General features: G+C 37.4%; 1 protein-coding gene across 1 annotated transcript in view; it reads right to left on the bottom strand.

Moving 5' to 3' along the window:
• ARHGAP42 (Rho GTPase activating protein 42) overlaps positions 1-15,622 on the bottom strand; it is a 1,340,395-nt gene that overhangs the window by 57,650 nt on the left and 1,267,123 nt on the right. The gene's annotated exons all lie outside the window — the stretch shown is intronic.

Here is a 15,622-nt window from a genome sequence, read left to right as displayed (position 1 = left end):
CAGAAACTGATAAATTGTGGTAAATTAGCTGTGTGGAACAAAAGTTAATCACTTGAATCTGAAATTGATTATTTTGTACTTTCAGAGGGCTTGGGAGAAGCAGATGGTCATACAGTTGTAATGGGTTTTTCAGACCATTTAACAATATGAATGGAGGTGATGAAAGAAAGGGAGTATATTAAAATAGGAAAGGGAATAAAAAGAGTACCTGAATAATTATGGGATGAAATTAGAGAGTGAGAAGTATTGCAGTAATGGAAGGATCTTATAACCATGAACAACTTCTATAAAAGAAACGGTCGGAATGATGGATTGAATGTAAGTATAAAAAGTGTTTTTAATGACAAGATGTTGTAAGAAAGGAAGAAAAAAGTGAAATATGGGAAAATGTTTAGAAATGTATTACATAATTTCAGGAAAAGTACGAGAGAGTTTTATGGTATAAAAAAACATTGAAAATAAATTAAGAAAATGCAAGATATTACTTTTTAGGCAAAGATATTATTTACAAAGGCTAAGGGAGGAGGTATCTACATATTTGGGTAAAGTACTAATGATAGATATTAGTATAATGAGGAAAATGAAAAATGTTAAAGGAGTTAAAAAGAACATAAGAGAAAATTATGAGTATTGTAGCGCAGCATGTAGAAAATATATATGAGTAAAATAAAAAATGAGAGAGAATGGAAAAGCAAAAAAAAAAAAAAATCCAGAATGAGTTAAAGAAGAAACAGAAAAAGAAATTACAATTAGTGAACCTGATGAAGTACTTAGGAAAGTAAATATTTACTCATTATCAGGCACAGATGGTACAGGGTATAGAATGTACAAGACATTAAGGGTTTGCAAATTAAGTAGTTTGTAAATGTACCAAATGAATGGTTGAAGGGTTTGTTTATGAAGAATTATATTAAAATTTAAATGCAAGCAAGATGAGAAGAATGAAATAAAATCATGGAGAACCATCACTCTAAATAACACAGATTCTTAAGTTTTTATGAGATTAATACAAAGGAGAATGAAAGGAAGGATGAGAGACATTTTGGAAGAAAGTATATATGGCACAATAAGGAAGGGATGTCAAGAACTGTCATTAGTTGGGAGAGAAATTGTGGATGATATTGCAAGGTATTTGATTGCAAATGTATTGCAAAAGAAAGGATGTGAAAAGTATGGTACGTGATATTAGCAAGGCCTTTGATTCATTGGGCCACGATGCTTTGTGGGATGTTATGGAGAAGTATGGAATAGGTAATAAGAGTTATGAGTGTGTGTATGTCAGCATATCACAATAACAGAGTGAGAGTGTTAGTGAATGGGTGACTGAGTATTGAAATGCACATGAAGTGTAGTACAAGGCAAGAATGTTCAATAAGCTGAATATTGTTTGTTTTGATAATGAACATGATGGTGAAAGATGCCAGATATGTGATGCAAAAGCAGGTGGTGATTCCAGTAGTTCTGACATACTCAGATTATATACTTGTAGGTAATAAGAACAAAGATGGATGAGGGAAGTATAATTTGTCTGAATGGATGCTTAAAGGAAATGGGAATGATACTGAATAAAGAGGAAATTAAGGGTTTGAATGATGTGGTGAAAAATTGGTGGTGTGTGTTTTTCAATACACGAGGTGTCTTTCTCTAGGGATAACATTTTTGGAAAAAAATATGTAGTTTTGATGGAATGGGAAGGTTTGATAAAAGAAATTAAAAAAATCTGTCTTCTGTTGTGGACATATAGATTATCCATTCAGTAAAACGTTTATCTGATGGATTCTGAATTAATGAGGAAAATAGTGTATATGTCAAAAGTTTATCTGATCCAAGAAAAATATAAAAAGGAAATTGTGCATTTGGTGTTTTCTTTGATATGAGGTTCAAGATTTAACCCAGTGAAAAAAGATGTGTTGTATATGAGCAAAGAAGAAAGGGGATTCAGGGTTACTAAACCCAGCTATTTATTCTGCTTCTTTAAGTTGATAAAGGAAAAGAATAAGAAATTAACAGTAAGAATGTTAAAATATAAGTACAACAAGTTCTGAGAGATGATGAGCATAAGAAAACAATAAACATGATATGTAAATGAAAAAGACTAAACTGATGACATAGAGAAAGAAAATATAAGGATGTGGCATAATAGTGTGTTGAAGCAATATTACTATGTAAATCCATGGGAAAAATTACCAGAAAAAGGGATTAAACCCATTAACTTAAGGAAAAAGGAGTGTACCAAGATAGCAGAGTGTGAGGATTTCCTATGGAGACTGGTAATAGATAAGTTATCAGTATTTATATATTTATTTATTTATTGACATTTGTTTACTGATGTGTTACCAGTCTGAGTGGGCATAGGTGCCCTTTTTCAGAGGAGGACCAGGGAGAAAAGCTCGAAGGTATCATATTTAATGCAATGAATATTTACAATAAAAATGTTATAACACAGTTTCAGTGAGTACATAGCATACTATTTGGTTAATATAATACCATTTCTATTTATATACACAAACATTAAATTTACAAGCCTTATACTAAGGCTTTACAGATAGAAGAGTGGTGTATAAGATAGGTAGGAGTAAATTAATAAATAAAATAGAGTGGGGTATTAGAGGAGATAAATAAGTTTAAGAGTTAACAGAGAAGGAGTGATGGAATATTAATGTAGTTCTGCTAATTAGAAGTAGGTGTAATTGTTTAGGAAGTACAATAAAGTGAGGTATTAGAGTGATTTAGTGCTTTAAAGGGAGGTATAAGAAAGATGATAAAGAATGTTAGAGAGCTATGTCCCAAATGAGGACCAGGAACAAAGCCAAGAGGGAGACATGAAGTCTTTTAGTATTGGAAACAATGAAGGGGTGTCATAGATCTGACTGATATAGGGATTTTATTCCAAGTTCTAGCTACACTATTGGATTTGACACTAACTCCAGCAGCTCTGTGTGGTTTGTGGATGGTAAGCAGTTGTTTATTATTTGACCAAAAGATACATTTTGGAAGATACTACTAGAGTAGGGGCCTAATTGTTGGGCAGGCAGATGGGATAAGGATGATTTTATGGGTTAAGGACACTTGAGCCAGTTGTGTTTTAGTGCTGAACAGTGGTGGGTCCTGTAAAGTGTGAAGTAAGTGAATCCTCAACTTTGTTGTAACATTTTTCAAGTTTAGAACTAAGTGAGGCTTGTAGGTTGGTAAGTGGTAGCTAGAGTTACCTTAGCAGAGTCTTAAGGAATTTTTTGTAGGGTGCCTAGTTTTTGATGTGTTTTCTTGATGCTGTTGTGGATATTTAAATCAAATTTAAGACTGTCACCAAGTTGTCATACCAAGTAGCTTTGTATGTGGAGTAACTTGAATTACTGTATTATTTACAGAAGAAATTTTATTTTTTTTATGGAAATGGATTTTGGAAAAAAAGAGAAGCAATTTAGTTTTCTGAGGATTTAGTAGCAGATGATTATCCTGTAGCCAACTTTCAACAGAGTTAAAGGCTTCTTCAGTAATTCTCTGAAGATGTTTTGGGTTGTTGGAATATACTACATAAAAAAAAAAAGTTGAAATAGTGTGTTTATTTTGTGGAGAGGAAAAGACAACATAGCATTTTTTAATGTAAAAGAGTGGTGAATCTCTGGAAAAAGTGTGAAGAATTTTTTGACAATATTAATGACATAAACAATACAGATATGTATATGATTATGTATGGATATTACAAGAACAAGAAGAAAGACTACACGAGAAGGGTAAACAATAATTAATTTTATGTAATAAGAGTTATCTGGAATGAAAGAATGAATGAAAGTTTGTTTACAACAAAATAGATTTTGACAGATATAGTGTGAAAGAAATTACATTATGATTGTCGAAGAAGGAGTAGGGTCAATTATGTAAAAATAACAATGAGGATGTTATAAGAAAAATGGTAAACAGTAAAATAGAAAAACAGAAATGTGTGTGTGTGTGTGTGTGTGTGTGTGTGTGTGTGTGTGTGTGTGTGTGTGTGTGTGTGTGTGTGTATATATATATATATATATATATATATATATATTTACACAAACAGTGGATATAAAAAGTTTACACACCCCTGTTAAAATGCCAGGTTTTTGTGATATAAAAAATGAGACCACAATAAATCATTTCAAAACTTTTCCCACCTTTAATGTGACCTATAACCTGTATAACTCAGTTGAAAAACAAACAAAATCTGTTAGGAGAAAAATATAAAAAAAATAAAAAAACTACAATAAGTTGGTTGCATAACTGTGCACACCCTTAAACTAATACTTTGTTGAACCACCTTTTGATTTAATTACAGCATTCAGTCTTTTTGGGTACACACCTGCCATCAATTAAAGAGACTCTGATTGACCCCAAATAAAGTTCAGCTGTCCTAGTAGGATTTTCCTGATATTTACTCAGTTGCCTGCTACAGCAAAAGACAACGGGTTGCAGAGAGCTTACAGAACATCAAAGGGATCTCATTGTTGAAAGGTATCAGACAGGAGAAGGGTACAAAAAAATTCCCACAGCATTGGATATACCATGGAACACAGTGAAGACAGTCATCAAAAAGTGGAGAAAATATGGGACAACAGTGATGTTGCAAAGAACTGGACATCCCTCCAAAATTGATGAAAAGACAAGATGAAAACTGGTCAGAGAGGCTGCCAAGAGACCTACAGCAATACTGAAGGAGCTGCAGGAATTTCTGGCAAGTACTGGTTGTGTACTACATGTGACAACAATCTCCTGTATTCCCCATATGTCTGGGTTATGGGGTAGGGTTGCAAGACAGAAGCCTTTTTTTACACAGAAAAACATCCATGCCCAGCTAAAATTTGCAAAACAGTACATCAAGTCTCCCAAAAGCATGTGAGAAAATGTGTTATGGTCTGATGAGACCAAGGCTGAACTTTTTGGCCACAATTCCAAAAGGTACATTTGGTGCAAAAACAACACTTTGCATCACCAAAAGAACACCATCCCCATGATGAAGCATGGTGGTGGCAGTATCATGTTTTGGAGTTGCTTTTCTTCAGCTGGAAATGGAGCTTTAGTCAAGGTGGAGGGAATTAATGAACAGTTCCAAATACCAGTCACTTTTAGCACAAAACCTTCAGGCATCTGCTATAAAGCTGAAGATGAAGAAGAATTTCACCTTTCAACACGCCAATGACCCCAAGCATACATCCAAATCAACAAAAAAAATTACTGCACCAGAAGAAAATTAAAGTTTTGGAATGGCCCAGCCAGAGCCCAGACCTAAATCCAATAGAAGATCTGTGGGGTGACCTGAAGAGGGCTGTGCACAAGAGATACCCTCGCAATCTGACAGATTTGGAGAACTTTTGCAAGGAAGAGTGGGTAAACATTACCAAGTCAAGATGTGCCATGCTGACAGACTCCTACCCAAGAAGACTGAATGCTGTAATTAAATCAAAAGGTGCTTCAACAAAGTATTAGTTTAAGGGTGTGCACACTTATGCAACCAACTTATTGTACGTCTTTTATTTTTTATATTTTTTCCCCTAACAGATTTGTTTGTTTTTCAATTGAATTGTACAGATTATAGGTCACATTAAAGGTGGGAAACATTCTGAAATTATTTACTGTGGCCTCATTTTTTATATCACAAAAACCTGGCATTTTAACAGGGATGTGTAAACATTTTATATCCACTACATATATGTGTATATATTGTAAAAATTTAAATAATGTTTTTTTATGTTGTCCACCAAGAACACAAGCCCAAAAGTTCCTTAACGCGTTTTTATTATTTTGCACAGGTAAAAAGCAGCGTTTTCGCCACAAACACAGTGTGGCTTCTTCAGAGGAATTTTTTAAAAGAATACAGAGTACCTCCCTTTTTATAGGAGTTACTAATTACTTAATTAGTAAGCTTAATTAAAAAAGCTTAGTTAAAAAGACAGACACAATAACCTCGCCTGCTTTTACATTTACCCTTAGAATTGCATTCAAAGTGCAATAAACAATTGTTTTGCACATCAAAAGCATATGTTATGCACACTAAACACAATAAAACATGTAAATAGTCTAAAACAAAAAGTATATAATAACAATATATCAAGAAAATATATAATATAACAAATAAAAGTATAAACATGTTTTTAAAAGGACAACACAATTTACTCTAACTAACTTCAGGCTATCAAAAGACCCTTTTGTAATGCAATAAAGAAAGTCAAATAACTAAAAATTAGGAATTACAACAATACTAACTGCACAGGCTTACTCTGCCTAGAATGCAATCTATAATGTATCTGACTAACTAGTTCATATACATTAAAATACTTAAAAATAGAAAATGTAAATACTGACTATACACAAAATAGTTTATATTAAAGGCTTTTTTGTGTGTAAAAACAGGCAGTACTGACAATACTGGAAGCTGACAAGCCAAATAGGTGAGTATTCATTAAGAGACATTTTCAATTTACTGAATGTCATCTCAGATATGCTTTATACTTTAACACTGGGGCTATATTACAACTTTCATTTAGCCCCGGTGTATTAAAAGAGTCTAGTTTTAGCTGCCACAACAATTCACGTATTTCAAGTAAAATGGAAGTAGGACCACCTCTAATAGAGGGAGCCACATGGTCAATACCCATAAATGAAAATGCATGGCCCGGGTTATTAAATACATGCTTAGCCAGTGCGTTTTCACATTTGTTATTTTTGATTGCATAATGGTGCTGGTATATGCGCTCCTTAAACTTTCTATCCGTCTTACCGATGTAGAAAGCAGGACAGCATGTGCAAAAGGCCAGGTAGATTATAGATTTCATATCACAACAGATCCTACACTTAATAAAATATTTCCTATCTGAAACCTCAAATGAGGTACCTGACTTGATAAGATTGCACCAATTGCACATACCACAAGGGAATGACCCCTTAATCCTATTAAAGGAGTCACCTAAAGAAACGCATTGTAATAAGTCCTTCATATTTCTCCCTCTCCTAAAAACAACACAGGGTTTTTCCCCTAATTTGTCAGACAACAACGCATGTGTAGAAATAAAATACCAAAATACCAATTTTTCATTAGAATGCCCAAAATAGCATCAGAACCCGGGCCATGCATTTTCGTTTATGGGTATTGACCATGTGGCTCCCTCTATTAGAGGTGGTCCTACTTCCATTTTACTTGAAATACGTGAATTGTTGTGGCAGCTAAAACTAGACTCTTTTAATACACCGGGGCTAAATGAAAGTTGCAATATAGCCCCAGTGTTAAAGTATAAAGCATATCTGAGATGACATTCAGTAAATTGAAAATGTCTCTTAATGAATACTCACCTATTTGGCTTGTCAGCTTCCAGTATTGTCAGTACTGCCTGTTTTTACACACAAAAAAAAGCCTTTAATATAAACCATTTTGTGTATAGTCAGTATTTACATTTTCTATTTTTAAGTATTTTTAATGTATATGAACTAGTTAGTCAGATACATTATAGACTGCATTCTAGGCAGAGTAAGCCTGTGCAGTTAGTATTGTTGTAATTCCTAATATTTAGTTATTTGACTTTCTTTATTGCATTACAAAAGGGTCTTTTGATAGCCTGAAGTTAGTTAGAGTAAATTGTGTTGTCCTTTTAAAAACATGTTTATACTTTTATTTGTTATATTATATATTTTCTTGATATATTGTTATTATATACTTTTTGTTTTAGACTATTTACATGTTTTATTGTGTTTAGTGTGCATAACATATGCTTTTGATGTGCAAAACAATTGTTTATTGCACTTTGAATGCAATTCTAAGGGTAAATGTAACAGCAGGCGAGGTTATTGTGTCTGTCTTTTAACTAAGCTTTTTAATTGCTTACTAATTAAGTAATTAGTAACTCCTATAAAAAGGGAGGTACTCTTTGTATTCTTTTAAAAAATTCCTCTGAAGAAGCCACACTGTGTTTGTGGCGAAAACGCTGCTTTTTACCTGTGCAAAATAATAAAAACATGTTAAGGAACTTTTGGGCTTGTGTTCTTGGTGGACTGGAGCTTTGTTCGCTCGTTTGTCTTCTGCTTTTTTTTTTTTTTTTTTTTTATGTTGTGCTAAATCAAGGTCGCCTACTCTTTACGAAAACTGCCATGGGATCTTTTACACCCTACAACAACAGCAATTCACAAGGTAGGTGAAGGTACATGGCAAAAAGCAACCAGCAAGAGAAAAAAAAAAAACAAAGGCCAGCACTCTCCATACCCAATCCAACAATTTATTCTTTTTTAGTCAGTTTAAAAACCATACCAATTTCAACAACAGCCTTCCTCAGTATGGTAATAAAATTCAAATGTTCAACAGTTACTTAGCACTTTCTTGAAGATGACATTATAATTCCTTGGACTCACATTTAAAGGCATACACTCATATATAAATACAAAATGTAAACTAATACTCATTCAAACCAGGAGAAAAATATGCACCTAGTTTAACAATCCAAACATGTTCCTTTACATTAAGCATCCTTTTCCATCCTAATTTATTTGGACCAATGAACATAATATTGGTAATACCCAAAAAAGAAAATGGGCATTAGGATGCTTAAGTAAATACTTAAACAAGGCATTAGATTCGCGCTGACATCTAATGTCACTACGAGGTTTAAATACACGTGTTTTAAAAAATTGAGATGTTTATTCAACACAGAAAGCAGAACAAGAACATGTAACTAAATATATAACCCATCTTGAATTACAAGTAATAGCAGTTTTAATTTACACCCTCCTAAGTTACCACTAATTAAAGCAGAAGGGGCCTCGGTTTAACATCTCATCTAAATGACATAATACTCAGGAGTACAGCACCCGCATTATGCTGTACTGCAGTGTCAGCAATCAAGCTCTCTGTTGTGGGAATAGAGCTCACAGTCTTCTGCACCACAGATGAGTGTAGTACGCTACACCACTGACACTGTTTGTCTTAGGCATTTTATGATCCCTATGAGCACTTGCCTGACATCATTCTTATGTTCCTATGAATAAATTCAGAAGCAATCATGCCTTAGAAAATCTAATGTTAGTACAGTGCAACTGCAGTCTTGTTCTGAGTCTAGAGTTCAACACCATAATTTTGTTCCAATGAAACTCACTATGCAAACAAATTCAAAAAATGTTTGTCTGTGGATAATACTTTACAAGCAGAGAAGAATAAGTTAAAATATAGAGTATGTTGTACAGAATATGGATAATAATTTGAAGTAATATGCTTATCTGTTTGAAGGCTTTTGCATGTCAGCAGAGTATTTATTATATTTCCTGTATTGTAAAGCCCATCTAATTAGTGAAGATGATCCCATTCATTATCAGACTTTTTCACCTGCAAAGTACAAAAGGCTCAATAGGTTTATGGACTAAAGTAAGGGGAAAATATCTGTCATTGTGACACTGCACAGTAAAAAAAAGATATCTTAAAATGAACAGCTTCATCGTCCCAGTGGACATGAAAAAAATACTAATGAACAGAGGCAGCTCCTAAATGCTTTTTCTCATGTATTGGTCCCCTCAAGTTATCTATGGGCTAATCCCAGTTATTCTCATTAGTGGCAACATATAATTATTAACCATGGGATGGATAAGGCCAATCTATAACCAAATGGGACAGATTATTTCAAGCACAAAAAGGGAATAGTGTCTCTGTGTGAGTTTTTATCCAGGTACTATCTTAATCACTTAACTGCATAACAGAATTGATCCAGATAGAGTTACATCCAAGGTCACAAACGCAAGTGTACATTCAATAGCATGCATATATTTTGTGCTGAGGTAAAATCAGAGTGCTTACAGAAGAAACACACAAAGAAGTTGAAAACATGCAAACTATGTAGGCAGGAACCAGACATCAGAAATAAACTTTACAACTAGTAGCCATAAATTAGACTCCTTAACCAAGCAATGCAGGCTCATTCATATAACAAAATGGGAAAAGAAATCATATAATAGTTAAATCTGTAAGTTTGAAGTCAAAGAGTTCAAGACTGAACATTTGGAACTGAAAGACTGTGAGTGTCAGCATTCAGAATTGCAGAGTTTGGTTTGTTTTGAAAAATCTGCTTTTGTGGTATGTCTTCCCGTGTTTGATTGAATCCTCAGTGCTAGTGTGACTTGGGCTGAATATGACATATAACAGAGGTAGGAGTTGTGTTCTCCAGGAATGTGACTCATGCTGAAATAACTATTATGGCCTATTTTGATTAGGTTAGTTGTAGATTAGTTGTGTTAGTATGTGATTCTTTACTTTGAAGCATGATTTAATTCTCTTTTATGGAATTCTGCCTAAGTCTCAGAGTCCAGAAAAAATGAAATTCTGAGACTGAATTTTCTGAGAGATGTTTTGACTTAGTGGGGACCCTTACTCTTACCCTGAGGTATAGTAGCTTAGGAGGAAGAATAATAAATAAGGTGGTGTAGGTAGAAAGTCCTTGCCTTGGACGCATGGCTGGGAAGCCTACAACACTGAGAGTGGCTAGCAAAAATATATTTTTGACACCAATTCATGTTTTGGTTTTGGGTTGCTGTGTCTGTCACACTTTTGGCAGCTCATACATAGTACATCTGTTTAGAGATGTTTTTATTGAGTTAATGGTTTCATTTATGCAGTTTGTTATATGTGAGTGTCCACATTTTTTTCACATATTTTAATCTGTGGAACTAATGTGGCTCAAATACTTACTCCTTATCTTCTTTGGATGTTGGTCTTTACACTACAGACTGTATTAATTTAGATGATCAGAAATGTAAGCCATGTGTGCACTTGTTTTCCACTTTTCCTGTAACTAGCCTAGTCCAGATACAGCTTTGCTGTATCCAGGACTGTTTGCATGCTTCTGAGCCCGCAAGGCTTTCTATGTTGGAGGGAAGCCTTCTAGCTTATCAGTGGGAATGGTAAGCACTAGGTAGTCTATCTACCACAAGAGGAGTGGTTTCTGGCCCAGAAATTGTAATTTATTGGCAGTTTGGCCAGTTTTTTCCATATCTTTTAACTTTCAGATTTAAAAGCTCACATTTGCACTTGTTTCCCACTTTTCCTGTAACTACTGTAGTCCAGATACAGATTTGCTGTATCCAGGACTGTGTGTAAGCTTCTGAGCCCCCCAAGCCATTCTGTGTCGGAGGGAAGCCTTCTAGCTTGTCCATGGGAGTGGAAAGAACTAGGTAGCCTAGCTGCCACAAGAGGAGTGGTTTCTGGCCCAGAAATTGTAGTTTATTGGCCGTTTGGGCAGTTTTACCATCTCTTTCAACTTTCTGGTCTAAAAGCCTGCATTTGTGCTTTTCTCACTTGTCCTGTATCTAGTCTAGTCCAGATACATATTTGCTGTATCCAGGAAAGTATGTAAGCTTCTGAGCCGTCCAAGCCTTTCTGTGTTGAAGGGAAGACTTCTAGCTTATCATTGGGATTAGTAAGCACAAGGTAGCCTACTTAAAACAACAGGAGTGCTTTCCAGCCCAGAAATTGTGGTTTATTGGATGTTAGGACAGTTTGTCCATCTCTTTCAATTTTCTGGTTTAAAAGCCTACATTTGCACTTCTTTCCAGCCCTTCCTGTAACTAGTCTAGTCCAGATACAGATTTGCTCTATCCAGGATTGTTTGTAAGCTTCTGAGCGGTGCCAAAGTCTGCTCTTCAATTTTTCTCTTAGATCTGCTAGTTCTCTCCTCTCCTGCACTTTTACTAGCTTATTAGTCTAGCACTTTACCAAACTTCTTGTAGCAATTATTGTAGCACACAAAGTGCTACAAGCACTAAACGTTCTACAAGGAAACAGCTCCACTACTCATTATTAATGCCCACCCGTCCAGGCATGTTTAAAGATCAGTTCCCTGTGATTTCTCCTATTAACCTGGTGAACTTGGGCACCCTGAGGCAATGTAGTAACTGCCTCATACACCGACATCCCTCTCCTCTTACCTCCCAACACTCAGACTTGCAAGAGATGTACTTATATATCCAAACTGGAAGCCACGCACTCTCCTGCCAAGACTGGAATAGCTGGCCAAGAGGAGAAGGTCAAGACTTGCACCACACCACATGGAACACAAAGCCCTGCAGAACACACACCAGCACTGCCTTCACATAAAAACACAAACCACACACCCACCTTTGCTAGACACATAACTCTCCTAAACAGTGTGCCACTCAACCAAAGCCCCTAAGGAAAAACAGCATGCCCAGCACACTAGTCATAGGTGACTCGATAGGGAGGCACACTGATGTCCCACCCACTAGTTTGAATAAGGAGAAAGTAACAATCACCTGCCTGTCAGGTGCCAGGATCTGCCACATAACTTATGCACTCAGGTCCCTCAACAACAGGTACAAATATGATTCTGTTATTGTACATGCGGGTGTGAATGACCTGAGATGTACCTCCCTGGACTAAATGAAAAGAGACATGGAGGAACTCTCGGAATATGTAGCACAGGAGGTTATGATCCTAGCCCTGAGCAGCATCTTACCATCACAAAGAATGATACCACAGTACAAGCAGAAAATGATTGATTTCAACAACTGACTAAGTTTCTGGTGTCATTCTAAGGGGAATCCAGTATCTGTCTGCCTGGGATGACATGACTGACAGACCTCGATGTTTTGCCAGAGATGGGCTGCATCTGTTACCCCTGGACTTCTGGATACCGGCCAAGGCTTTTGCCCCCCCCTATACTGCCTTTTATAGGCAGTGTTCCAAAGACCAAATTACCACTGTAGCAGCTACAAACAAATGCAATCTGAGGGTCATGCTGCTCAATGCTAGAAGTCTAAATCTCAAAATGTACTTGTTTGAAGCACTGCTTAAAATGGAGAACATCGGCATTTGTGCTGTAACAGAGACCTGGTAGAAGGCAGCAGAAAGCACCCCTGTACTGCCAGGCTATAACTCATTCCACACCTTTTGGCCCCAGAACTTGAACTGAAGCTCCAAAGGCAGTGGTGTTTCTATATTCATAAAGGATGTGCACACCTCCAGACTGGTGGCCCAACATAATGCATCAGAGCTACTTCAGGTGCAGTTAACACTGGGTTAGACAGCGATTCAGGTTGTAGCCTGCTATAGGAACCCAACCATGCCCCAGACTCACACTCCACATTCCTAAGCACCTTGGAGAATATTAGGGTCCAACCTAACACTATCATACTGCGTGACTTCAACTATCCCTCCATTAACTTGGAAAACTACTCATGTACCAAGTCACTTGCCCAACTTTTCCTGGATTTCATTAATTCCAATGCCCTAGACCAGCTCGATCTTACTCCCACTAGAGGTAGCAACATTCTTGACCTGGTCATTACTAACATGGGCAACCATTGCTCTACAGCAACAGTCAACTCCTCCCTGGTTAGATCTGACCAGAAACAAATCACCATGGAAATCCACATCCCTCCCACCCCACCCCACCCCACTCTGCAAAGGTAACTACCATGAAAAACTTCTCCAAAGCTAACTTCGGGCTCCTAAAAACAGAGGAGGCTAACTTCGCAGCACCCATGCAAATAGAGAATAGTTGCATGACTGCCAAATCATACACCAATGCACTGTACGAACACATACACAAATGCATGAATCTCACCATACCAAATAGAAGCAAGACTCTCTTCTCCAAAAAAAAAGGAAGCCAATCTGGTGGTCCCCTGCCAAAAACAAACTTTACAACAGAAGGAGGAAACTGATGTGGAATAAGGTGAAGTCCCAAGACTGGAAAAACTCCCTTATCAGCCTCAACAAAAAGTTGAGATCCCTCATCAAATCCACTAAAGCTAGACATGAAAACAGAATTGCAGCAGAGAGTAAAGACAACCACAAGGCCTTCTATAGTTATGTAAAAAATCTCCAGAGCAATACCCAGATTTGTTCTGAGCTACTGCACAATGGTACCTCCTATACCGAGCCAACAGATATTGCCAATATACTAGCTGACAAATTCAGTGCCAACTTTACCCCTCTCACCCCCCCCCCAAAGGACCAATCACAATACCAGTAGATTGCCAGGCATGCAGTATTACTGCTGCACAGCTTAAAACAGCACTGTCCACAGCCAAGAATACAGCTTCTATGGGACGTGACAATATCCCTGGCTGAGTTCTAAATGAACTACAGAGTGAACTGGCACCTCACCTGTGTGCCCTGTTCAAGCATAGCCTCACCTCAGGCTTTGTCCCTACCGAATGGTGCGCTGCTACAGTCATCCCTCTCCACAAAGCAGGTGCGACTACAGATCCTGGGAACTATCACCCCATTAGCCTGACGAGTCTGATATTCAAAGGTATGGAACATATCATCATGGACCTAAGAAACAAGGATATAGGGAATCTCCAAACTGTGGATCCCACACAGTTTGGTTTTGTGAAGGGTAGATCATGCCTGCTCAACTTGGTCGACTTCTATGAGTCAGTCACCAGAGCAGTGGATGAAGGCAAGGTGGTTCATACAGCCTACCTTGATCTGGCCAAGGTTTCTGATACCATTCCCCACTCAGGAATCATACAAAAACTCACTAAGCTGGGCATCAACTCCTATATCACTAGGTGGGTTGCAAACTGGATCACAGATAGAAACCACAGCGTGAAAGTAGTTGACACCAAATCAGACTACCGACCAGTCACAAGTAGAGTCCCACAGGGTTCGGTCCTGGGTCCTCTCCTGTTTGGTATCTACTTCTCTGAAGTCCAGGCCAACACAAAGGGACTCTGGCTGACAAAGTTTACAGATGATTGCAAGATGGGAGCTATTATTAACTCCCCAAGTGATATTAACATCATATAGAAAGCCCTCACTGAGACCAATGACTGGTGTCAGAACCATGGCCTTAAACTCAATGCCAAAAAATGTGTCGTCATCCCCTTTGGGAAAAACCCAATTCCCATGAATTACCACATCGATGGTAGTCCACTGAACACAGACGGCATTATAAGAGATCTGGGAACACAGGCTGACAGCAACCTCCCTGTTGACCACCACATTGCCACTGTAGTCAGAAAGTCCTTCTGTGTGGCACATCTCATTACTAAGGGTTTTGCATCCAGGAAAAAAGAGGTCATTGTCACCCTCTACTCTTCCCTTATTAGGCCAATAATCGAGTATAATGCCCCATTTGGCATGTATCTCACTAGACACCTGCAACAACTGGAGAAGCCACAAAAATACCTCACAAAGAGGATCCTGGGCCTTAAACACTTGTCCTATATGGACAGACTCAAAAAAACTCCAACTATTCTTTGTCTCATATCGCATACTTAAAGGCGATCTCTGCTTGACTTACAAAGCCATGTCTGACCCAGCTCTGTTAGAAATGCTACATCTAAAGAAATCCCAATCCCTCTGCACTACACGCACCAGGGACCTCAACCTCATTATCACAATCAACAGAACATGCTGGAGGGACAGATTCATAACTCAGACACTGCCTATGCTATGGAACAGACTCCACATGCATGTCAAACAGAGCCCTCTTCAAGAGAAATCTTAATGAGTGGATGGGAAATAGAAAATTCACCCTGGGGATCACACCAGCGGCTCTACTCGACAGAGGCACTGAGAACTAAGGTTGGATGGCACGATGCCAGGGTAATCCTATGGGCTAGGCTTGTAAAGGCTCCAGGGCCATTATCCTAGTAC

Source organism: Protopterus annectens, chromosome 5.part0 (genome assembly GCF_019279795.1).
Source record: "Protopterus annectens isolate FY-2018-M chromosome 5.part0, PAN1.0, whole genome shotgun sequence".
NCBI lineage: Eukaryota > Metazoa > Chordata > Ceratodontiformes > Protopteridae > Protopterus > Protopterus annectens.
This window is presented reverse-complemented; position numbering and strand designations above follow the sequence as displayed.